This window comes from Lepisosteus oculatus, chromosome 8 (genome assembly GCF_040954835.1).
Source record: "Lepisosteus oculatus isolate fLepOcu1 chromosome 8, fLepOcu1.hap2, whole genome shotgun sequence".
NCBI classification, from domain to species: Eukaryota; Metazoa; Chordata; class Actinopteri; order Semionotiformes; family Lepisosteidae; genus Lepisosteus; species Lepisosteus oculatus.
In genome coordinates, this window is record NC_090703.1 from 45,788,451 (window position 1) to 45,815,699 (window position 27,249).

Sequence of the window (27,249 nt, forward strand, 5' to 3'; positions counted from 1 at the left end):
TCACCCTGATTGAGAAATGTGGCATTCTGGGTCAGGAAAGACTGATATTATAGCTGGTCGACCACAAAAAGCTGTTAAGGTGAAAATCAGAAGCAGAGCTTTGAGTCATTTATGGTCTTAGGTCCCATCCTTTGAGGTAACACTGCCAGCTGAACAACCCACTGAGCATGCCTGAGGAAAAAGCAGTTCATGGAGGTGGGAGTGGTATATCAGAGAAGGATCAAACCGTCACTCAACTGGTTTAATTAGATAATTGAGACTCTTACCTTTTTATGAGCTCAGTCTTGGTCTGCACAAACTGTATTTTCCTGATACACTCTTTCAGTGGATTTGTTAAAAGGTACAAGCTTCAACATTGCCCCAAATAAGAGGCATTTCAAGTGTATTTTTAAATAACCCACTCCCATAAGATTAACTTTCCTATAAATTCCTCCTTTTATTTCCTTCACCCTTCTTCTTCTTTTAATTACATACTATGCATTTAAACAAAATAAAGAAGGTGCTGGGAGACCCCTCCTGAATTTGGAACGTGACCAAAGGGACTTTGCGCTGCAGTCTGTAGCAGAAGGTTCTGGGTTCCTTCAAAGTCGTTCTGTCAAATTGCTTTGAATCTGCGGAAAGACCCAACTTCTACTTCTATACTGAAGTATAAAGACCACAAGCTCACTTCAGCCTTTCGAGTCATTTCTTCCTCCCCGCCTTGGAGACCCTCACGTCTTGGATCTGCATAAGGGATGCTCTGTAATGGAATATAATTAAGAGCACATGTAGCAATGCATGTCTTTTCAGCATTTATCCATTATAATAGCAATTAACTCTAGTGTAGCAAGAGGGACATCATCTTCTTTCTAGGTCTTAGATGTGTCAATTTACAGTCACTAGGGGAATCTGTGAATAGATTTAGGAGTATTTTTTAAATGAACATGTTGTCAGTCATAATATATATGAGAAGCACATTACAGCAGGTTTCGTTACCAGTTCTTGGATTCATTACTGTGCCGAAGAATTTACTGCATTTTAAATGAAATCTCATTTACAAGGTGAATTATATAAATGAATGGCAATTAAATTACAAGGGGGAAAAAAAACCTCTATACAGTAGATTTGCTCCTTCTTTTGCGCTCCCCTTTGAAATTCATAGTTTTCTGTCTTCAGCTGCACTTGGTTTGTATGTCTAAATATATATTATGTATATATTTTATATTTTTTTCCATAACTGGGGCAGTACTCTAATTCTCTTCACTTTTCATTAGTTTTTATTCAGATATTTCTATCTGAAATGAAACTCCAGTTACCAACCCTAAATATCATAAAATTCTGTATTCATTATCTGTTTTTATTTTGCCACATTAGGATCATTTTTCTACAAATTAAAGTTGCATACCAACAGGAAGTGTAACAGTTGCGACAAATGTTGACTTTTTGGTTTAACATCTGACCGAGACTCTGTCTTCTTTGAAGCTTTTAAATTATTTAATTTGGGTTTTGTATTGCAGTATGGCAACGAAACACGTTTTCCATTGGTAAAGGAAAAGGTTCTTTTTGAGGAACAGAAATACAGTTAAAAGCCAACAACTCAGGGTGAAAAATAGTCAAAAGAAAGTTTATTTTGTCTAAAGAAGCCTTTGGAGAACAGAAAATGCTTCTCTGAAAAACAGTTTTTGATGCGTATATATAAAGGTAGATGGCATCATACAGCTTACATTAAAAAGCACAAATCAGTTGTACAGTATAGCATAAATCTATACTCAATTTTAAATCTTGTCAGTTGCTAAACTACCACCCCAAGGTGACCTCAAAGTGACCTTTGATAGATGTAAGTTTCCTTGTGGTCAAAAAGCAGTAGGTCCTTTCCTCTTAAAACTCCACTTACAGACAACTAATAAGACGAACTGTCTGATGCCTAATCTTAATTTACAATATCATATGTGCATAGAAAAGATGAACTTCTTCAAAAACAATCTGTTTACTGCTGCTACTACTGTACATATACAATTTTAAAAAAGAAATCTAATATTAGAAATCTAATATTAGGCACGTTTTCCTAAAACTGTGTTTCAATAGTTCAGTCAAACCGGAGAAGAGCTGTGATTCAAGCAGTGAGCTATTGATGGGTAACTCACCTGTCTGAGAATATGGATGAGACTATTTTAACCCCCTACATCCCTTTTTAATGGAGATTGAGATGAGATGTTGCTCCAAAGATTAAGACAGGACAGATGGAGGGGTATGACAACGAAACAAAGATAGTCAAATCAACAAGAAATGTGATTTTTATACAAAGATAGGTTGAAATGGGTGAGATTAGAGTTTGACCTTCTTCTGAACTTTTCTTTCCAACTCCATTTGTTTGAAAACATGTAATCAAAATTGCATTTCAACACATTATAGATTTTGACTGGTGAGTAACTGAACATTTTTTCTCTCACAAGTTAAATGCTGCACACTTGCTGTACTGTATCTCAGATCATAAATTGTTCAGGAGTTAAGACTAAGTTAAAACAATCTATGCATCCATTCATTATTTAACACTGACGTAAATGGCAACCTGATTCTATGGATTTATAATTTAAAATGTACAGGATGTCTAATACAGCCCAGTGGAAGGTTTTGTAGTTCATGCTGCGTGTGTGTTTCTTCAGCAGTAAAACACTCCTCTTCTTCCTGTAGGCAAGTCCATTAGCCCCAATGTAATGAACAAAAGGTTAAGTTCTCTGCTACTGAAAATAATGACCCTGGAAAGCCTCAAGCAGTTCTATGCAAACCATTTAATCACATCAAAAAGGGAAGAGGACTCTGGGCCTCTCCGTCCTTTCAGGGCTGTTTGCTGTTGTCATTTTCCTAACAAGTCTCTCTCTCTCTCATTTTACCCCATTCTAACTCTACGGAGAAAAGCAAATATCACTGGGAGCAAAGCTCTCCTCTGAGGTTTCCTTGCTTTAGAAGTGTCACTGGCTGTTTCCAGGAACCTGTGCTGAGAAGCCAGGCAGCCTGCCTCCTGCTGACACAGAATAATAATGAGACTCTACCCCACAAGCCTTTGACACTGGTTTGGAAATGAGATAGGTTATTAGTACAGCTTTGATCCAAGAGATTTTCACCCCCTGAAAATAATCATAAATAAACATATACCAAAAACTGTACTATCACTATCTAGGGGAACTAACTGTGTTGAACATGCATTTGGAGAAAGCTTCCTTTATACAGGTAGATTACTGAGGATCATACACTCCTCGCTGTGAGTGGTATTTTAGACTTCTGTTACCATTGTTTATCTTCATTATATTTCTAATGCATTATCCATATTCACAGTTATCAGGTATTATTATTATTATTATTTGCATTTTGTAAGAATGAGGGTATGTGCACAGATAAGAAAATTAATTTCTTTTTATCTGAAATTGTAAATGATCTCAAACAAAAGAGCTGGTTATAATAACCAAACATCAGTCACTTATTAATTGGTCTGTATGCCGCAGTATCTGACCTCTTGACCTGCTGTTATTAAGGGTTAAAATAACCCTTGTTTCTCAGCTAGCATCACAAAGCCATTGTGCTCACCAGAAAAGGGAATGTACTGAAGTGAACATGCCTTTGGGCATTTACTTTATGGTGCAATGAGGGATATAATATTCTAGTATTCCTCTTGGTCACTTTAATTTGAAGAAAGATCAGTGACCTATTCTTCCTGACCTACATCTTCAAGTTTAATTATATTGTGTTATGTTTGCTGTATTCTCTTCTTTTCTGCTTGAAAGGATGACTACTTTGATGGCAGGGATATTGATTGTTTTTTAAGAGTAGATGCACTGGAGTGGAGTGTAAGAAATGGGATTTGTAGATAAACACTGTGATTCAAAGGCAGAGGACCGAACTGCTCTGTTAAAAAGCAAGAGCTTGCTCACAAGCCCCTCAGAAAACTGGGTTCAAATTTAGCTGTTCAAAGGTGAATGGACCCTGGAGGACTTAAAAAAAAAAAACAGCCAGAGAGACAGAGAGACAGCTCAGTGGGATGTCTGGGCAAACAACAGATATACAATGAAGACTCTAATTATTGATGTGCATGATCTCACCAGGGCTCAGTTACTGGGCAAGAAATCATCCCATTACTGCCATGCTGAAAGTAATTCAATGGAAAGGATTTCAAGGAGAATTAAAATTTATGTTTGATTTAAATCTTTGTTTTTAAGTTCTACTTATATTAATGTATCAGTAAGTGATTTTTTTAGAATTCTCAGTTTTGCCATTGTACATTCAAGCGGACATAAATTAGAACATCCTCTGTCGGAAAATGCCATAGCTTTAACATACCATTTTGAAAATAAAGAAAGCATTTGTAGACGGAAGAAAACTGCCCTGACAGTTTATGGGAATTTAATTTACTTATCAAACAGAAAGAGAAAATTATTTTCCCTCCTTGCCTGGGTCAAGACACAAATTAAACTGATTCAGAAACAATAACATACATATTACAAACTGATCCTCTTCATGCGCAGTAAATTGTATTGCTGTCAGACAGGTGTCTCATTTGAACGTTGTAATTTGCACGTTTGCCCTCAACATTATTATCAGCTTAACCTGTATATTGAAAGGAAGTTGGCACTGCCTGGATGCCAGCCTTTCCTGTCCAAGCTGGCTTAACATATTCATGAAACATAATTAGCTGTATGCTTCTTTTCTTTAAAGGGCAACACCCCATGCTTTGATACTGCAAACTAGGGCTACTCCAGCTTTGTGCTTTTAACACTGCCTTTCTTCACTGGTACATGAAAAGATTCTGAGATGCATAATTGTACATAATTCCAAATATCCAACAGAAGGGTTGTATTTATACATCCTTAGAGGGCTCTCCTGGATCATGTGCACAGTAGAGGAAAGGAGGATTAATTTAATTTGATTTTTTTATTTCACCCAGGCAGCTGTTAAAAATCTCTTAAATATACGTAAAAGAGCAACTCAGAACTGGCAGCTCACTGAAGCTCAGCAGGGTGGGCCTGGTTAGTACCTGGATGGGAGACTCCCGGGCAAGATAAGGTTGCTGTTGAAAGAGGTGTTAGTGGGACCAGTAGAGGGCACTAATCCTGTGGTCTGTGTGGGTCCTCGTGCCCCACTATAGTGATGGAGACACTATACTGTAAAAAAGGTGTTGTCCATCAGATGAGACGTAAAACCGAGGTCCTCACTCACAGTGTCATTAAAAATCACAGGGTGTTTTTCAAAAAGAGTAGGAGTGTGACCCAGGTGTCCTAGCCAAATTTCTCTCTGCCCTTTTCCAATTATGGCCTCCTAATAATGCCAATCTATGAATTGGGTTACTCACTGTCCTCTAATAAAATCTATTTAAAGATATTATTATTATTGACACCCCTGGACAATCTATAGCTTACAGTTTTATCTGGGTATGCTGAAGTGAAATGGTGAAGTAATTTCAACTAAATCTTCAAGTAGTGGCAATGGTTTATTTAAGGTGTATTGGAAGGGTATGTTTTAGTTTTTTTTTAATAGAAAAAATAAATCTTTAATATGCATTTTAGCAGTGTTAGTAATGATAATTAATAACGGCAGCCAGAGTGTGCCAGTGTGATTCCCACACATCAGCTATCGGTGTGGAGGAGAGCAGAGTAATGAACCCTGCTGAATGATTGGGATTATTAGGATGCCACAATTGTTAAAGGCCAGGATTTTTATTGACCATGGAGAGTCAGAACCTCGGTTTTACATCTTATCTGAAGGATGGAGCCAGTGTTAATTAAATGTATTGGGGATTTATGTTTGAATAGAGTAGCCGTGCTTTAAACTTTGTTTTAAACTTCTAACACATTTAAAGGTATCTAGCATGCGAATCCAGATGTACATTCAAATTTCTTTGATAGAAACAAAAACTATGTGATTTGTCTGTATTTATAACTTTCAGTTGTATAATCCGTATAACTTTCAATATTGTACGTTTAAATAGAGTATCTCAAAAACATTTGTAAATGCATGCTGTTCCAATTCATTAATACTCTTGCATAACTTAACAATCAGTATTTTGTGAGCCCTGCATTGGCTCCGATATACTTGGTGAGCCAGGAAGCACCCGATTAACCTTAAATGTCCCGATAATGGATCCCACAGTTGAAAACGCAGTGTCTTGTCAAATTACTTATGGCTGGAGTTGTTGAAGCCGGTTATCTTTTACTTTAGATAGCCAAGCAAGTCTCTTGCTTTTCCCATATTGAATTTTGATTCTGGGTTCAGTTTCTGTTAATACCCAGCAATCAGTGACACTTTTCCAGAAGCTTTTATAAACTTTTGGAGGCTTTTTGAAATCATCAGAAGACTAAACATATCAAGGATTCATTTTTTATGTATTTACAGGGCTGAATACATTTAAAAATATAAGATGTAAACAACTATTTTTTTATTATTATACTGTTGATATATTAAATATTTTCTTTTTATCCATTTTTATGACGTTTGAACTGATAAATGTTGTAAAACGATGATATGCGTACATTTCTGGTAAATGAACTTTTAGTTGCAGTTAATCAAGGGTATGGATACATTTTACACCTACTGTAAGTGAAGACAAATATACTGTATTTGCTATTCATTATGTGAATGATGTGCTAGTATAAAAGCCATAAACACCACTATCTACTGTTTACGGAATCTTAGCACCAGCATATGACTATTTTTTTTTCCTTTCCCTCATGTATCAGAGAAGAAAACCTGAGTGTTTCTACTGAAATTAAAAAGGGATTAAAAACAAACACACTAAGAAACAAAGTATGAATTAGTGATTTGTTTGCATTCTTAAGTAGAAATATTTTTTCTGGTGCACCAGCAACCAAGTGCACATCACTGCTTTTGTATTGTTGCAACTTTGTATAGTTTCAAAACCCATGATTACAGTTTCAAGGTTCAGGTTGAAACCTCCATGTTCCTTTTATTGGATTATTTGTCATTTGTTTTGCTCTTTGTACCTAAGCTCTTTAAACTAAATCGGTTTTGTCACGCACATTTTTTAAGGCCACTTTGTGCCTGTTGTGACTGAACCTAACCAAGATGCCCAGCCTCTGGTGCTTTGACAAGATGGTCTTTCCCTCTTGTTCCTCAGACGATTTGCACAGGGAATACTGTGGACCACATTTAAGAACCTGTGCTACATCTGCAGAAGTAAGTATAGATATTTTTACGGTTCTAAAAAATAGGTAGACATAACATAAGTTTGATAAAAATAAGAAGAATGCCGTCTTTCTGCATTAATAAAGACTATAATAATCCACTTCTTCAGTCTCATGCTTCATGCTTGCAGCCCATCTTAAGACAGGCAGGCATACAGCTGACTCCTCCAACTCAGGAGCATGCCTTGCTCTTGTGCTATTTTGGTAGAAATTGCTGGATTTCATTCGACTCTACTGTAGTCGTGATTTATTCCCTTTTCCTATTTGTGTAGTAGCTGCTGAGCAGAGATGTCTGGGAATATGAATTACCTATAAGAAGAATCATTATTCAGGTGCTTGGCTTATTAGCTTGAATAATGTGAACTCAAATTGAGCTCTAGATACTTGGATGATCCCTTTTGGTTTAGCAAAGAGCATTTGGGACTGATGGGTTTTTTTTTATTTTATTTATTGCAGTCAGCCATTACACCTAACAGGAATATCATTTAACAGCAGTATGGGTTCCACACACTGCTAAGTCACGGCACCAAAATGTCAAAGCTGTCGCAGACAGAGAGAAATCAAAACCAGTGAGGGCGATGTTACCTTTGAAAGAATGTACTTATTCCGTATACATGACTGCTTCCCGTACTGCTCTGGAGAGCCAGACCTCATCTGTAACAGTCAGGACAGATTTATACTCACTAACTGCTGCTGTGTCTTGCCAGGACACAATCGAAAATTGGATGCACCTCAAGGTTTCTCCTTACTGGTAAAATCAATAAATTTGAATTTTCAACCAAGACGCTGATGAGGAGCCTAATTTGTTACAGACATTCTGGAAGTTTGGTCCAAGTGGGAGGAGAGACACATCCGTAATAGAAAAGGGCAAAGTCTTCCAAAAGTCCTTTTTATAATCAGAGCAAATACTGTACATCAGTCTTAATTCTGTATTATTGGACCAAGCCCACTCGTGACTGATCATGACTTTCCATCTGAAAATGATCATTGGTTCAAGCCAGACACTTCAGTGGTAGGTCAACAGCATCCTTAAGACAAAATTACATCATGCAGTCAGAAATCCATTTTAACCATGAGTGCCGTTTTTCAAAGTATAAAATATATCATCCTACCATATGAAAGCACTACGTACCGGGGATTATTTCTAAATTTAAACGTCCATGGACACAAGGAGGTCCAAACTGAAGGCGCACCCCTATCTGTGCATTACTTTCAGAATACTGCTGTTTTGCAAGCTACAGTATGTGATTAAAATGTTCACATTAAAAACAGATGTTTGAATTCAATGAACAGTGTGTGTTAAATATCTGATTAAAAAGGTGAGTTTATTAAATTTAATGCAAGTTGTGATGCTGTACAATGCAAACTGTTCCATCCTTAATTAAAAATATTGTCAAAAGGGACAAGAAATGCACAAGATTCCAATTTAATTAATACACTTACAGAAGAGTAAGCCCAGTAAAGTAAGACATAAACAGATTAAAAGATATTTGTGAGAAACGCAATTTATCTGTGATGTGTTTCATAAGTGCTGGTTATTGGAAATGAAGACTGCTAATTTTAGTCACAAATTTGACATATTTTAAGCCTACTGTTTTAAGCCTATCATCTTCCCTAACCTTAAAAAAATTTGTCTGCAAAATATTTCAGCTGCACTTCAAAATACTGTGTTAACATGGAGAAACTTCTATGCTTCCACTAGTATTCAGTATTCTAAATATATTTTATCTATTGAGATAGATATATATAAAGTATGAAATATTATAGGGTGTATTTTTAATAGACCACCTCACAGGTTTAGTGGAATAACTGATAATTAGCAGCAAAAACAATGGCTTCACAGGCTGTTGTGGTTTGTCAGACTTGGCATTATTTAAATAAGCCTCATTTAACATACAGTAAGAACATTAACAAAAGAGAGCCGGGTCTTGGGTTATTATTAGCTCTTTTGTTTTCAGTAGAAAATAAGTCTGCAGAGCTCATTCAGCCATTTCTCGAAAGATGCCAGGGTATCGCCTTTAATGGCATGGATGGACAGCTTGTTCCATACTCCCAAAACCCTTTGTGTACAGATGCTCGTCCTGCTCTCAGTTTTAGATACACTTCACTCTTATTTCCATTTGTGCCCTTTGGTTCATATTTCACTATTCATGCCTTTGTGGATTAAACTGTAAAATCTTGAATCAAATCTCCTCAAAGTTCTCTTTTATAGTCGATAGGAAACAATTTTACACAGTATTCTAAATTAGGTACATTGTACGTTTTTTTTTTAAATTGCAATTAATTTAAATGCTACACTTTTAAGTATATATCCTAACATTCTGTTTGCCTTTGTATTGCTTTCCTACATTAGGAGATTAATTTATCTACATGAATACCTAATTGTTTCACTTAAGAAGCCAGTTAAGTATTTTCCAGTTTATACTTCCTCTTTATGTTTCGCGTGCAACACCCTCCACTTCTCCTCATTAAATTTCATCTCCAGGTGTTTGCCAAGCCCTGAATTTGTTCTATGTCTCTATCAGTTCTTTTTGTAGCCTCTAAATTGCTAATCCTAGTTGTGTGGTATCATCTACACACTTCCTTCAAGTTATTCTAAATCTAGCATCTATGTAGAATTCCAAGACTTTCCCACAAAACATTCTTGTTTTTTTTGTCCAAAATGTGTATTCCTTTATTTTCTGGATAATTAGCAGGTTCTAATTATATTTTTATATTTTTTTCTGTATACAGTATACTGTACAGTACATCATATACAGAATATTACGTATGTCAAAGAGAATGGGTTCTGATTTGGGCAAGGAAAAACTCAAATGGATCCAAAAAGATGGCATCCCATAAAATAGCAAGATGAAATACATGAATCTTTGGGAACAAATAGCATAAGGTTGTGGAAGTCTTAGAGAGGACGTTGTCCTGCAACAGATTAAGAAACTTGATGATGCAAACAGACACACAGGGGCAGAACAGTGGCATGGGGGGTAGCACTGCTGCCTGGTAACTCCAGGAGCCAGGGCTTGATTCCAGCCTTGGAACCTTGTCTGTATGGAGTTTGCATTTTGGCTCTCAAGAGTCACAATATTAGGAAACCCCACATGCTGGATCTCTACAAGCAGGAAAATCAGCCTGAACTGTGCATGGTATATATTCTACAGGGTTCTGAATTATCATTAGTCCAGTTCCTCAAACAAATTCTCCTTCAGATGCAGTTAAGATTAAGAGAGAAATGGTATGTCAGATCAAATAATACTTTCTATTTTCCAGTGGAATCCAGACAGAGTTGTTCTGGCCAGGGCAGGTGATTGAAGAGAGTCTGACACTTAAGGCACCCACACATTTCCAGCCACTGAGTCTCACACCCACACAGAGCACCTTTCAGGGTATGGTTTCTTTAAGAGCATACATTATGGGAATGAATATGAATTAACTCTTGCCAGTAATGCAGAACCATCTAAACAGACTTCTAATTCTGCTTTTTGTATAAGTCTGTCTAGTATACAAAGCTAAAGTTAGCAGTCATATTCAGCTGTTGCTCTCTTATTAAGACCACTCACAAACATCTAATATATGTATAGGTTAATGCTGAAGTATTTGAGAATTATGTCTATTAAGAATTTTTTCCATATAGGAAAAGTGTCAATAGTCCATTCCCGAGGACAATTAGTGAATGTGAAAGAACCACAGTAGACCCTCATTATTTTGTAAATCACACATCTTTTTTCCCTCAAATCTAATGGCTGGTAAACCTAATACTGTGAAATGCCCATTCTGAAACCATGAAGGAGTCCAAAACAGCAGGTGACTTCTGGTATCTGTAGAGCAACTTGTTTTTGTTGGATATACAGTAGGGATGTTTTTCCCCTCTTCCAGCATTGATCAGAAAAAGGGGTAAGTCTGTATTAACTAAGCTGTCTAGAACGATTCTAACATAACTAATGTCATGTTTCATTAAAACTCTCCTGGCAGGGTCTTAGCACAGGTCACTGTCTTTAGTGCTTTAGAAATAATTAAAAATTAATCACTGAGTTGCTTACCATGTGATTTCTTTCAGTTTACTTGCTTTTTCAGCTAAAGAAGGCCTTCCTGAGCTTCTTTTAGTTTGAGCAGAGTTGGCAGCTGCTTGAAAGGACTTTGTGCTCCTGAAAGAGATACTTCAACTTTGTCAAAGGTGACGGGGGAGAGAGATTTACCCTGTTTCAACCCCTCTTCCATCAGTTTCATTATCCAGAGCCAAAAGCTGTGACAGAGCTCCGCGTGTTAAATACTGTCACATGCATCTTGGGTGTTGCAACACACCTGCCGAACAGAATTCTTACTTACTATTCAGTAGACATTGTGGCAAGCACCCTTTTGCATCAGTGAATTAATGTTTGGGGAATATAAAAAGGAGAAAAGGAACTAAATGCAGCCATCATGTCTGACTGTAAAATCAGCTTCCAGCCACAGAACTGTAACCTTTTCTAAAATGCCCGCTTGACTTCTCTCGCAGATAATGTAAACAGGGAGCATTTTAGGCAATTTTGAAGTCAATATTTGCAGTGAATAATAACAGGAGAAATGTGTTTGTGAAGAAGTGTGGGGCATAATGGATTGAAAGAGCCTTAGAAAAAAATGGAAGGAAGATTCTTTCCTGAGTTGGATAAGAATAGCAAAGGAGTGTATATTTTAAACCGCCTTACTGTGAATGCCTCAAAGGCACAGAATTAAATAAATGCTAACGATGCTGTTGGGAGGGGTACTTTTTGAAATTAAACAGCATATGAGGAGAATACAGGGCACTGAGAAAGTAGAAAACTCACATTTCAATAAAGTCCCATTTCCCTGGAGGTTCTTAGTTCTAAAAGAGCTTGGAAAGGCAGCCTTGTTTGCAGAACAACCAGTTCAAAATCTCTATTTTCCTCTCTGAGGCATTGACATCAATATTACCCCCCAGCATACCTACTGTAACACTAGAGTCACAGGCTTAAAGCCTTCATACACTGCCTTTTATAAGTGGCACAATTTAATTATACTAATTGACAATGCTATAAAACGTAAGTGGAAAAGCACACAAGCAGCTCTCCCATTTGACCAAGAAGGGTTGTGAAGGGTTACACAGTCTACCCCCCATTTTACAGTGTCTTTTCTGAGGTGTGCTATTTAAGAAGGTCAGTAAAGAAGGTGACCTTCCTGTCTGTTATGTTTGATTTAAGGACAGCTAATTGAATTCTCTTCTCACTCTATGTAGTCCTTCAGCTTCTTCCCAGGTGTCATTGCTAATTCAACCGCAGAAAACATCTCTCTATATATTTAGCTACTAGTTTAATTTATATTCATAAAGAATCACAGGTGAGCAATTATCACTTTTTAATGCATTCAGTAAATTCTTGTTAAATGATTTGAACTTGTAAATTGAAACCAGGCAGTTTGCTTCACTTTCTAAGAGATGCTTACTGAGAAAGCCTTCAGTGAAATATTTCTGACAAGACATCAGCATGGATCTTTACAAAAATGGAGCCATTTGATATACAATAATGACATGATAATATTTTATGCTTCAAGGAAGAAGGGCTGTAGACAACGCTGGATCCATTTTTTATTGATTAAATTCTGCTTCTTGTATTTAGGTCAAAGGGTGCACACACCGGAAAATAAAGTACTCTATAGAACTGTAATGAACTGCAAAACTCTCTGCTGTTGTTGAATCTATTTTGATAAATTTAAAACAAGCAAAAAAAAAAATGTGACACACTATACTCACACAGTTATTTACCAAAAACATACTTTTTCAATTTCCATATTATAGAGGTAAGCTTCTGCTGAAGTGCAAAGCTGATTTCAAATGCCTTAGATAAATAGTGTAAAATTTCCAGTCGTATGAAAAGCTTGCCTGTCACGCACTAATAGTTATTAGATTTGCACTATGAAGATAGTGTCTGAGGCAGCAGGCTAACGATGAGCGATTGGTAATGCTGTAATTTTTCAGACGGCTGATTCCCGTCTCGTGTCATTCCTGCTGCTTGACGGCAGATCAGAGAAGGATTTGTTCATGGTTTAATACATAATAATCCCGTTAAATTGCAAGGAAATCAAAGTGAGTGGTGTATCTATTTACTGGAGCCGACGAGTTTTGATTCCGTAATTGAGAGGGCATACGGCCAGCGCCTTGTCCCTCACATAAGAAAAGAAACCCAGGAAAGGTTATTTTGGCTCATTAATGAAATAGTAATATATATTAATTTTATGATGCAGTTGTTTTGGAAAAATGCCTTCAGCAAACCCAGAATAACTTAATTTGTACATACTGTATTTATAATGATTCAATTAGATTTTTATTAATTCATATTATATATAAATATGAACTTTTAGCAAACATTATGGCAAAGACTAGGTAGAAACAGGCACCTATACAACACACTTCACTTTTCCTTCAATGGTTACCTAATTCAATTTACAGAACATTTCAGCAGTGACACATTAAATATGGAGTGGACTGCTCATTTGTATCTCCTAAGTAATGCAAGGACCACAACCCCAACGATAAACTATGTTTTTTTTTGTGTAGTAAATAGAAGTTGTCTTTCCAGTTGTCATCATTCACGTGGAGAAATGGATTACATCTTCATTTATTCTTTCGTTTATTTAGTTTCGTTTGTTTGTTTGTTTTTACCAGTTTTGGAAAGAAGCACCCCGGCTCAGCTGTTGCAAACTGGTGGTGAAATTAACGCACCGCGTCTCTCGCTGGGGGCTGTGTTCCTAGCGGCGTTCTGTCAATACACAGTAAGAAAGGAATAGAAGTGATCCAGAATGGGAATAGATCTTTTCTTCGTCGTTCAGACCTCAGTAATCTAGGGATTCTAATGATGAGGCTGTTTCAAACTCCTTTGCAAATCCTCCATCCTTAGCAGGAATAACCTAAAGCAAAAAGCAACACTGTTTGACCATAGATACTTGTTAAAACAAAATTAAGTAATGTTATTATGTAATGAAAACATTAGTTTACATTTATGAAACTATTACATTTATTCTGTATTACCCATTATAAATATACTCATTCTAAAATTACTAATATAATAAATTACATTTCTGAAGTCATTATGGTCTATAATGTATTTACAGTGTGAAATGCGTGTCATTAAAACTGGTAGAAATCATCTTCTACTAATGATTAACTGTTATAATAAAAGCACTGGAGTTCTCATATATAAACACATTGGAAATACAGTAGTCACCACATTTATTCAAGCCCTTAATGAGCTGTAGCTAAGAGTTGATTTGGTAGTGAAAATATAGATGTACAAACAGGATTTTTCAACATTTATGAATTAAAGCGCCATGAAAAGGACCACTGAATATAATAGCATAATTGAATAAGGGGGAGAAAATGAAGAAGTGTAGTCGGACTCCTCCGTATCACCCTGTAGACATATATCTTTTAACACATGACAGGCAGTATAGCTCCTTCCTATGCTTTTCAGCACTACCTGGAAGAGAGATGCATCCTTCACTGAGAGCACTACCTGCCTGTAGGTGCCTGAGAGGCCTCCAGGGGTCCCTGTGTTTCTGAGAGCCGAGAACCCTAGGCAACCAATCTCTTTCTTACCCTCCTGCATGCCATCACATGGAGAATCATGGTCACTGTTGGCTGGTGACAACTCAAACCCACAATCATGGAGCTCAAATTGTGCCTTTACTGGCTGAGTGGCCTACACAGATTTCTAGTTCACAGTGTTCAATTATTCATACCATGTAATTATGCTGAAAATGAACTTAATCCTTTAATGGGATTTAGTTTTCTGGTGGTTTCACAACGCCTCCCAAAGTTTCTAGAAGTTTCAGGAAATCCTCTTGAAGGTCAGAGGTTATTTAAGGAGGCTGTTCACAAAGGCAAAGCACACAGTACCAGGTCATCGTGGAAAAAGTTAGAACATTGTTAAAAAACCAGAGGGTCTGTTTTAAACTGCCTCAACTGGAGAAGGATTAGCACAGAAACGTGAATGTTGTGTTGAAAAGGTATGCTATCCATTCTGTGAAGAAGAGAAATGGAACTGATCTGTTCCACCTCATTCCATAAAATGTTGTTTTGATGTTGTTTTGCCACCTGTGGTCCTTGTGTTTTAATTAGAAATAAGGTAGAGACTAATTTTTTAAAAAATAGGATTTTTTTACCAAAAACGGATGACTTACATCAAGAAAATCAAGCTTAGTCAGAAATGGACTTTGCAAGAGGGTGAAAATGCAAGCTTTGCAAGGAACTATTTTAGCAGATGTTTATTTTACACATTCAATATTGATTGATTTACATTTCTTTTTGTTACTTATTTCCATCAGAAAATGCTGACTGTACATCTGGATTGTCATGCTAAACCACCAGTTACAGTAATTAGTCTATGTAGACTAATTACAGTCTAAAAGTTATTAATAAGAACAGATATGAAGGCAACTGTACAGTAGGTATTACCTTGCTCAGTTTTTAGTGTTGCCACTAAACCCTACCTTTGGGGTTTAGGTAGCATAGCTACATCCTCACCTCAACAATAGCCAGTGGGGGGACTTGATTAATGTGGGTGTGTGTAGGGTAAGAAAACAGCAAGTGGGGCAAATAATCAAATCAAATTAAGTAGCTTATTGGCACAGTAAAAACACAGAGATTAAAAGCAACAGCTAAAACAAGCAGTACTAATCTCACTGAAACCAGATCCTACCCACGTCTATGCCAGCTTGAAGTCCCCCTTATGAAACACCCCATTTATTCTGAAAATAATCAGCAAATGACAAAGTTAATAGGAAAGTGTACTATAAACTGGTGTAAATAAACCAGTAACTGTAATTATAATATAGAGAAATATAATGCAGTGATAAAGTACTCTAAAGCTAAAGCAGCAGTTTTTGGTCTGTGGTACAAATAGCTAAACTGGTACATAACTGACTTTATAGACTGACTATAACCTGTCTATAAAGACAGGTTATTTCCAACCTGATTTCAAGTTGAAGTTCAATACCTTTTGCCATAACCACCAGTTGCATGGAATTTGGTTCAATGAGCTCATATACAACTAAAGACAAATAAGCAACAAAGCCACTAATAGAAAGCATCCACCCAACACATTCACAAACAATTCTCAACACAGACTGGTAAGAAAATAAATAACATTGAAATAGATAACAGTGGGACCTGACAGACCAATAGTGACCTCTGCAAAAATATCCAAATTTACATGCAGAGTTTATCTATCTCACAGCTTTCACCCAGCTCGCCTGCTTTCCCAAAGCCATGCGGATAATGGAGTCTTTTAAAAATGGGAAACAGAGGCTTGGAAGAGACCCACTACCACCTCCAGAGAGATGAAGGTGCTTGAAGGGACACCTCTCCCATTACTGGCAAGATCTAGTGCAGCTGCTTGAATAAGGGTCCTCTAAGCTGAAATCCTCTCTTACGGTCTCAAGCTGCCAACTGACCTCCAGGGCGAGGTGACTTTGTCCTGGGGGCAAATTTACAGTCTCCCACTGGAGTCTCCTTCAAGCAGTTGGAGTCTTCACCAGTGTTCTGGATGATCTCTACAGCCTCTGTAGCCCTGACAGTGCAATCCCATACAGGGGTGGCTCCATCAACGTCTTTCCTGGACCCTGGGTCTTTACGCGTCAGTCCTGACTGTCTAGTTTCTGTCTCTCCTTGGGTTCGGCTTTATCTCTAAATTTCTAAAATACTGTACTACCCTCATTACTTACCATTGTATTTTTAAATTTGAAATAATGAATGTGTCATTCAATACAGTAATATGTGCTGTATTCAATATCATACGAATTGGGTTCTTAAGACTTGCTTCCAAGCTAAAGTAGCCAAATTCAAATAATTTCTTTTTTTCCACAAATGTTGTGAAAGACCTGACTGTTGCTGCCGAGCACACTGCATCTTTCTGTATGGCGGCGATAATGATATTTCCACACATGTCAGTATCACATACAGATGAGCGCATACCGGGGCATGTTGGAGGAGATGACTAAGACAGCATGCATTATAATTTTCCTCCTTTTTAGTACTTCAGGGAATGCAGCATAACCTTAAGGGTTACACTCAGCTGGCATAAAACACTCATGGAATCCCGTGGCTGCAGAGGAGAGCTCATCACTTCAGACAGCCTCCTTCTCATCTGTACCTGGAGCTAAGAGTTGCGCGTTTTTTTCTCTTTTAATAAGCCTTCGTGTTTATGCATCACCCACTGTGATCTACAGTGACTCCAACTAATTAAAAAAACCTACTTCACCCTACACATCTTAGTCATTTGTAGGCATGCAGTTTTCTCTTAAGCTGTGCATAGTTTGTTCCAAACCCGAGTGTACCAGAGCTGGTGTGGTGACGTCAGTGCCCTCACTGCGCGTAGCAGGTTCCTCAGCTGCCTGGGCTGGGGGAGCTCTCCTTTAGCTCACGCGGTTGGTGCCCTGTTGCGTTACGCCGGTGACCCGGGTTCACGCCCCAGGTGCAGGGGCCGGAGCGGGCGGCGGGGGGCACGACCCCGTGCGGAACCGTGACTGTCACACGAGTCCTCACACCGTTTCATCATTCCATTCTACACTGCCCTGAATAAAGGCACAGTGTCTTTGATGATGATGATGATGGCTGTTGTTGCTACTAGGGCTACTACTGTACTACAGCTACAAGTACAACTACTCTAAATCCACCGCTGTGCATTTGTCAGGTTTGTGGCCTGCCTTTGAGATTGTTCACATTACCAGACAATCAGCTGAAACGGCTACAGTGGTCCACAGGATGGTAGGGGTATGTTTGTCAATGTGCAAATATCAAAGACCTGTTTTGCCATTCACTCAGTAGGGGGAAGGGTAACAGAAAGGTTAATGTGCAGTGACCTGATTTGCAATTAAAACCACTTTCCTTCCCACCCCCTGTCTTTGCCACTTTGTAACCAGGCAACCACGAAATGCCCTGGGCTTGCAGGGTAACGCGCTCCCTCACAGTTGAACCACTCTTCATTGAGGCAGAAAGAACCAGAAAAACTGAAACCACAAACTGAGGGGTATTTGTCATTTCGTGGCATTTTGTTCCCCCTTGAAGACTAGAGTTTACTGTAATACTGAATACTTGATTAAAATATTGAGTAATGAAAGGTTGTGGCTGCTTTTTAATGTCAGCCGACGTGCCGCAATACACCAAGAAACAAGTATGTTCAATATAGCTATGTTTATATTAGAAATACTTGTAAATGTAGCTGTTAATTAAAATCTAAATACCAATGGTGTTGAGCACTCTCGTATCTGAAGTATTGCAAATGTAACATTATAAATGTTTCATAATTAGGTTATTCTGTAAATGCTGTTAATTATTAGAAGAGGTCACCGTCAAGTTAACGACGGCTACAATTTCACAAGATTTAAATACGTTTTGGCATTTTAGATGAAGTGCCTCAGTGGTATGATCAGAGTAGCATACCTGAAATAAATTGCTAAATATTAAAAGTTACAAGACCTCGTAGTTGTCATTTATATCCCTGAAATGAAAACTTTAATTATGTTTAATTGGTTTTAGATACTGGCTTTGCACATGGTTACTTCTAGGTTTTACTGCAATAGGTAGGCTCTCTCACCCCATGCTGAAGACTATGGACCATATCTCCATCTGCCCACACAGTAACGATACTTTCTTCTATCCAGCCATTTCATAAACCACTTTATCCAGTACAGGGTCATTGAACTATAACTACAGTTATTATTGAATTTCTGTAATTTAAGAAAACCCCAAAAAATTCTCATCTCAGTTTTGCCCCGCTCAAAGGTTCAGGTGTGTGAAATGTTTCTGCATTTCCTTAGTGGTAATAGCAGTGCAAAACTGTCAGACCAGACTCTTTCACCTTGAAAGACAAAGTGTTTTACTGAGGCAAACTGCACTGCACATATCAAACATGGATACAGTTTCACAATATCTCATTGCTTTCAAATGCTAAAATTAATTGCTCAGTTATAAACACAGGAAAATATAGCACATCATCTGAACTATCACATAAAAAGAAACAATTACTTTGGGAAGCTTTGAGCTCTTGAGAATATTGTATTTTTAAAAAAACTGAAAAAATAATTATTGTTCAGATACTGTACATGGATGATCATGTCAACACAATGACACTCTAGGTACATATGAGTAAAGCATAGTCTTTTTTAGACTTTATATCTATTTTTTTGGGGGGAGTGATGAGTTTCCTATTTGAAACAAGCTGCTATGCCTTGCAGAAGTATTCAGACCATTCGTAAAGTATGGTGTCCCTTTGAATGAAATAAAAATGATCCATGCACATTTTTTAAAACTAAATATTTTATACAATACATAAATGATCAAATTATAGTCTTTTGGGAGCAAGATACAGCAAATGTTAGCAAAAACTAAAAAGAAAAAAAAATGTTGGAACTTAATGTCTTGCACACACAGGGTAAAGAAAGGTTGTTCACTTATGGTCGAAATTGAAACACTTACTCAAACCAAACACGTTTTTCTTTGTTTTATAAGTGAAATGAACTAAATTGGTGCCTAACTCACGTGTTTCAGATAAATACCTTGTTTTGATTTCTCGCCGGCAAAATGGTTTCTCCCGCAACCTGTAGGACCCAAACCATAGCCTGGCGACAGGGGCTGGCTAAGTAGTGCCTGTTCCAGTGTTGCGCATCCGTGTATCAATCTGTAAGAAGATACCATTAAGAGGGGGTAGTATTTTCTTAAAAATATTAATATACATAAAAGGAGTTATGACATTTTATTGTTGTTAATAATATGTTCATTATTTAATTGTGTACTCACTCGAGAAAGGTGTATGTCAGAATTCTGATTATTATTTTGTAGATTTTTTTTTCTTTACAGTGGAATATTCTAGGGGGAGGAGTTTAACCTAGAAAAGGAGCTCCCCAAAACAGGAGGAAGTTGGTCATAGCGTAGAATAGGAGCTACCTACAACAATCTATTTTTTTTTAAATCAGTTAATGTATATATTATTGTACTAAAGTTTCGTGTTTTTTTCCACCCTTGGTTAGTTTGTATTTTCACTTTGTTTTTTTGGTGTAGCCTTTGGGAAAACAGTTCCTCATAATAAACACCATTGCACTTCTTTGCAATTGGATGAAAATCAAAGGTTGAGACTGTGACATGGGGGAACTAGGCAGTGATGCACCCTCCATTTCTTGATGATTGAGTAGACTGTCCTCAAATGGGATATGCAAAGACTTCAATATTGTTTGCATCCTTCTCTTGATCTGTGCTCAATTATGTTATCCCCTGCTTCTCAGTCTTCGAAATTGAGTCTTGGCTTCATATTCACTTTATATATCAGATATTGTTAAGTCAAGGCATCATTACTGCAAGCTGTAAAGCAATAAAATGTAAAATAAAATGTAAGACAAAGGCCTAAATACATTTGCAAGGCAATGCAAAGTAAAAATATCTGGAATATTAAAACCTGGCCGGTCTGTCTGCTAGTGTTCAAGGTCTCCTTAGAGCAGTAGTACCTGAGAGGCTTGGAGAAGCCATGAAAATGATCCAGTTAAGCCAGCAACCAGGATATTTAGCTCACTTAGAGCCAGTCTGCACATATAAATGTGCACATTTATATAAATTATATAATTATATATAATTGCAGACACACTGGCCCTATATGAACAGGATAGGACAGCTCTGCTTTAAGATAAAACAAGGGTGCTACAAACCACAGAACAGCCCAGGAACAGTCCTCACTAGATGATAGAACATGAATAGATATACAGTAAAAGCCTCTAACCCGTTACATAAAACAGAATGTGTGTCAATGGTAACTGTTGTTAGTGTTGGCAGAAAAACAGTTGGGGTAAAAACCCCCAGTGATCACTAAAACAAGAACTAAGTGCTTGCTGCACTATCTTTGGATATCCATTAGATTTTTGTGTATGTTCAGGCCAAGTGATATTAAACAGGGATATTAGTTCCCGAGACAATTTGTCCAAATATGCCAATTCTTCTCTCTCTGGTGTCTCCTGAGTACAGATTACATGTTCCCTGAACTTCTGTGTCCCATCTGTGTGTTGGCAATTGTTAGTCACTCGCTCTGTCACGCTGGGCGATTAGAGAGACATCCTTACTTTTTGTAGCGTTTGGAGAAGATTTAGTTTTTCAAACTGACTTTTCAGAGTTAATGCTCTTAAATGAGAGGAAGGCTATAGTCAATTAGCACAAAATCGCAATCTATCTAAAGTACTTTTTTCCTTGGCAGCTTCTAGCTGCAGAGTTTTATTTCCCAGTTTCTATTTATCAGGCCTTACAATTAAAAGCAGAATGATGGTTACAGCTGTGTAAGAAGCTACAGTATCTGAACTGAATCAGTGCCACAACTGAGTTTGATCAAGGCTTCTTAAGTATAGTTAGTTATAGTATATTAATTAACATAGTAAGGTGCTATTATGTTAATTAATATAGAAAACAATAACAAGTATAAAGTTGTTGCTCTGCAACACAGACTGAATTCTTCAGTGTATGGATGTGAAGTTTGTTATAGGAGACATTTTAAAGAAGGGTAAACATTCGCCCTCAGCATTTCATTGAGATCCCAGTGGTCCTTTTTCTTTAAACTGCCACATTAAATTATGTAGGATGTGATTCATGCATCGGTGAAATGGTTGGTTCAAATACCAGACATGGCAAAGGTCCAGTCTGTGGCCCAAGACGAAGGGAAAGCAAAGCCTTGAAGCTGGCTTTCTCATGAACTCTTTTGTTGAAAAACATTCTCAGTTTCTTGACAATTTGCTGAAACTTCAAGAAACCTCTACCAAGGGAGAAACCAGGTTGAAATTCCCAGAAATGTAATCAGTCCACTTGACACCTTCTGGTTTCTCAATCACATTTTTAGACAGTGAGTTTACAAAACATGCCATTCTTCTCTGTCCCAACAGCATTATTTCAGGCATGATCTAAAGTAAGTGCTTATGATTGGAGGCCGCCTGTTGCCTGTGGTCTGAAAACTTCTATATGTACAGTATTGTGAATCAGACTTTGGTGCAACATGTTCCCATGGATCTGATCTATGTATGATGATACATAGATCATCATTTCCTTGAATAAAGATCCATCTCATCATCGTCTGTGTACATGATGTTGGTAGTGGGAGGACATAGTATTCAGTGTCCACTGCCACTGTACCTGGAAACATGTTCCCAATGGTTGCATTTATCATATTGGTCATATTGATCATTTATCGTAATGAGATTCATTACTCCACTGGACACTTTCTAAGCACCCTCCAGTAATAAAAATAGGAAACAAATAACTTCTCAATCAATAAGTCATCATATGAGCTGCTATGAAGTTTGCAAACAAGAAAATAGGGAGTGGCCAACCCCTGTCTGGAGTTAATCTGTGGCAGAAGCATTGTCCATCCTTTTTGTTGAGAGTCACCTTTTAAAATTGGGAGACTTGGCAGGATTGACTAAGGCATCTCAAATGCGTATTAACAGGGATCCTCGCAGGCTTACACATGCCAACCTCTCTATATAACAGTTCATTAGCTCAGCAGTGTCCAGCACCCTGCTGACTCTATTAACACAAGCAAGACCCCCTGAGTAAAGACTTGCCGGCACTGAGTGTGCCTTCGCCTATAACACTGCCATACATATATAGTACCACGAGCATGAGAACTAAACCTTGAAATTCAGAAATAATTAGCAACTAGAAAAATGATAGCAGTGCAGCAAAAGTTTCAGTACTGTAACTGCTTCACATTTTCTTTGAAAGTGTAAAGTAAACTTTGAGGTATCATCAATAGCTGGGTTGAAAGCCATTCCTGCCCGTGTAAAAAGAACTGGCAGCAATTAAGTCTGGAGCAAGGGGACCTTTTTCAAAAACACACAGAGAATCAGGGAGGGAGTTCAATCTTTCAGTTGCACCAGCTTGAGCAGGCAGACTGAGTCCATCCAGCATCTAGAAAAGGATTTCTGTCAATTAGCACAGTTTCCAAATGCCAGTGGGGATGTAGCCTATTAAAATATGCATAAGGTAAAAGTGCATAACACACTGTGCATAAAACCCTGGTCATGGATGTTCTCTGTAAAAAGTCCAATATATTTCTTTTCTGATTTAGACAATACTCAAATAAATGCAAGCAAGGCCCATTGGTTTCAGGATAAAGATAAACAAAGATTATTTCTTGTGTTTCTAATTGTACCAGAAGAATGTTTTGTTTCTCTCAGAGATTCTTTAGAAGTTCTATGTGGACTCTTATGCATAATGCATTGAAACAGATTTCATATTCACAGGAATAACAGATCCTCCAAGGAAATTCACAAGGACTCCATGACCATGATTTCAAAGTGTTAACAAATTATTTAACACCCTTTATTCCCTGTTCTGTGCATTTCACATCCCCATCAGGTGTTGTTAAAACACATTTCTACCAGATTCTTACACTTCTCAGAGGATAGCGAACAGAGTACAAATTCTTAAAAAGACAAATTGTCACCTCACTTACAAAAATTACTGAAAATATGACATATAGATTCTGCATGCAGTGTAACATTTACCTGACATACTAATGGACTGATATTGGATCCAATCAGATATTGGCAATGTTAATAAAAACAGTACAATCCCAATTTTTTTATTTGTGCATGCATTAATATCATTACTTTCGTAGACATGAAAATAGAGCAAATAATTGGCACTGCATGGCAAAAGAAAATCACTGCATTGTGTGATATGAGACACCTGACAAGGGAACTGAAAGTATAATAATACATCTTATTAAAAAGGCAAGCTGGAAACGTTGTTGTACAGTATATCCACTACATTCATTGATAGATTGAATACAAGCATACCTCTGTTTGAAAACACATATTATCACAGAATCAACAGAAATTCTCCTTCTTCAGACCACCATTATATACATGACATGGTATTTCATAAGCTATTAAGCCATACAAACATTGGCAAGAAAAAATGAATGTGCATAGTCTAAATGTGACAGAAAAAATATGCATCACCAACTATATGAAAATCTGCATAAAGAAGTTTTGCTTTTGTTTGCCATGAAGACGGTCTTCCAGTGTTTCTGTACTCTATCGCCCGGGAAATATAAGCCTGATTCAGCCGACAGTCTCACTGTGCTTGGCCTGATACACTCAACGTCCAGCCAGTGCCCTTTAAATTGCGTCCTTGTTTGCTTTAAAACATCCTAAATAGGTTGCACAGGGAGGCATTACCAACAGCAAATTAAGTATTTATGATCTCTGCTGCATTTAATAAAATCTCACCCTTATTAATATCAAGACTTGTGGCTCTGTTTATATTAAATGAGAAAAAAAAATCAAAATTAATTTAGCTAGACCTATACCCAAAGTACATCTGGACTAGATCTCGCTCTTTCAGAGAGGTCTGAGCTTTCTTAAAGTGTCTGGCGATTGAGTTAGCATATTTCCTTTGAAGTGAGAAAGGGCTTTTTGGCCGCATTTTGAAAATAAAACTTAATCTTCACGACTGATTTTTGAATTCCAGAAACAGAACTAAATCAAGCTGTAAAAAAAAAATTGTTTTAATATGAGTGAATTAAAAAAAAAACAGAAAAATGGAAATTATTTAATTTACATGAAATATGCATTACTGTATACAGGGGAAAGTCTTAAATTGACTAAACCCTTGGATAAATGTTCATCATGTCCAAGACGATAATAGACTGTTGTGTTGTGGGGGAGTTTGGGAAGAGTGTATTTAGGTGCCATTGACTGGATTTTGTTACAGATCTTAGAGCTTTCCATCTGCCTTTCTCACAATGCAGTTACATGATTAGTGTCTGTAGAGACTTCAGTATGTACCCTCGGTGGTGTCCCACCCACCTGTCCATATACAAACTCTGGTGTTCTAGCACTGGCATGTACTGTACCTGGTTTGCAGACTACTCAACAGTGGCAAGGAAAAACGCTGACATTTTGCACATTATTATTATTTTTTTCCTTGAGCAAGTCTTTTTACATAAACCGCACGAAACGCCAATCCAGCTCTCAGCAACAAGATCCAGCTGGGCTTTGATTTTACTGTCTTATATCCAGCCCTCTGACTTTTATTCCTCAGAAAAGGATCACTGTGCACACATCACAGTGCTCTTGTTGTCTGAGCACCCTCAGTGCTGCTAGCAATCTGGTTTTCAAGGCTTTGTCTTGTAGACGCCCCCTTATGTGCTTACTATTCCTTATCACTGTGCTATATATTCTAAAAGAGTAATTACCCAAATGCACATTCTGAAAAAATGTGACGAGGTATACATCATGCATGCAGTTATGACTTTTTTTTCCCATTCCCCGGAGCTTGTGGTAGCTTCTGGGGAATAAGCATTTCATATCCACAGGTGAGAGACCTAACATATTAATGAATGCTCTCGGCTTTGCAGTTCAGAATAACAGAAGTTGTGTTTGATTTAATCCTCCCACATGTTGCGATGCTGCAGTGCCTTAAGCCTGATCGTTAGCTGATTCTGTTCACTTAGCTCTTGGCATTTGAGACATTCTACAGGACTCAATTACCTGTAATTGCACCTGTCGGCTGCAGTACAGTCACCGAGAGCCCTTTGAGTTCGTCGGAGCAAAAGCAACAAAGAGTGAGCCCATCGAGTGGCAGAGCTCCTGGTCCTTGTCAACTGTCGCCCCACTGTGCAGTCTGACTCTGTGCCTCCTGGCAGCTTCTCTGCTTCCTTTCCTGAACACAGGCCACTTGGCAAGATCAGACTGAGGCTGGTGTCTCAGCTGCATGTTTGCCAGGGTGCACTGCAGTTGGATTGTGGTGATTCATCTCAGGGCGTCGGATTCGTGCAATATTACTCGGAGGCGGAATTTCACAAAATAAGGCTTGACGAGCTGACTTGCATTTGGGATGTTCTGCTCTGCCATTGCAGGCGGAAGCACAGGAAGGTGACAGGCGCTCCTTGGCACGCACTTCGCCCTGGAACAATAGATGGCTGAAGGTTGCCATGGCGCAGGGAAGTAATGTGGGTCAAGACGTGATGCTGTGCTTGTGAATGAACTCTTTTTTTCCCTTAGGTTGGATGCCGTTCAAAAGATAATGCAACTTCCGTCCCCTCTCCCACTGACAGGGCAGGGCTTACTGAGCATCACTTTATTTGTGTTTTTTGGACTTTGTTAAATTTTAACGCAAGACTGGTTTCTTCTTACAAATGCAGAGGCATGTTTTTCAGGGACGCTCCGTATAACCGGATCATTCAAGGCCACTGCTGCTGTATTTGGTGGGAAAAGCTTTCAGGGGAAAGACTTCCTCTGGGTTAAAACAATGTGTTTCTCCCCAAGAAACTGTGGGTACAGATATAAGAATACCCCTTCACCCCCCAAAAAAAACAACCCAAAACAAAATGTGATATCGTCCTTCTTCCTTATTCTCCTCAGCACTCTAACTAGGGAAGGAAGATCCCATCCTAGTCTGTATTTCAGAGATGTCTGAAAAAATGTAATATAGAAACATTAAGGGACTAACTTTGCACTTTCATTTTACAAAATTTAATTAAACTTGTACCCAAGTGGGGCTTATATTTTTGAAAGCACGGATATGACTGATCAATTGTGTGCATGAGAGAGAGGCTAGGGGAGCTTATTAGCAGTGTAATTAGTGAATGAACTAATGGATTCCGATAGCCAGGAAACATGTTCCAGTGTCTCAGCCCAATCTGCTCCAAAGCACGCATCCTCACAGAGTGCTAGCAGTTTCATATACAAACCTCACAGACCTCACCTAAGGCACTGTAGCAGCATTGGATTGTACATGTTGTTTGTTGTTTTGGAGTAATTGTTTATACGGTTTTAAATAATAAAATCAAAAATATTATTCAGAAAAAAAAGAAGTTGATAACCTTTGACAGGTTATTCTACTGTGAATACAATAAGTATGCTGCAATTTATTACAGTTAATAAATCTGCACTGCATTTAACCTTAGATATTTTTCTTGTGTTTTTATTACAGTTGATTCTATTACATCTGCTTGCATTCACCTTTTAACCTCCTGGCTTGATCTCCTATGACCAGGGCTAATGGACAGATGCCAGTGGTGTCATTCTTTATATACCCGGTACGCACTCACCTGCCCAA

General features: G+C 37.8%; 1 long non-coding RNA gene across 1 annotated transcript; it reads right to left on the reverse strand.

Moving 5' to 3' along the window:
- Nucleotides 1–444: 444 nt before the first annotated feature.
- On the reverse strand, nt 445–26,071 carry LOC107077863 (uncharacterized). Its single transcript, XR_001478842.2, has 3 exons — nt 25,680–26,071; nt 19,710–19,831; nt 445–739 (listed from the first exon to the last, which is right to left on the reverse strand). It is a non-coding gene; the product is annotated as an uncharacterized lncRNA (long non-coding RNA).
- Nucleotides 26,072–27,249: the final 1,178 nt, after the last annotated feature.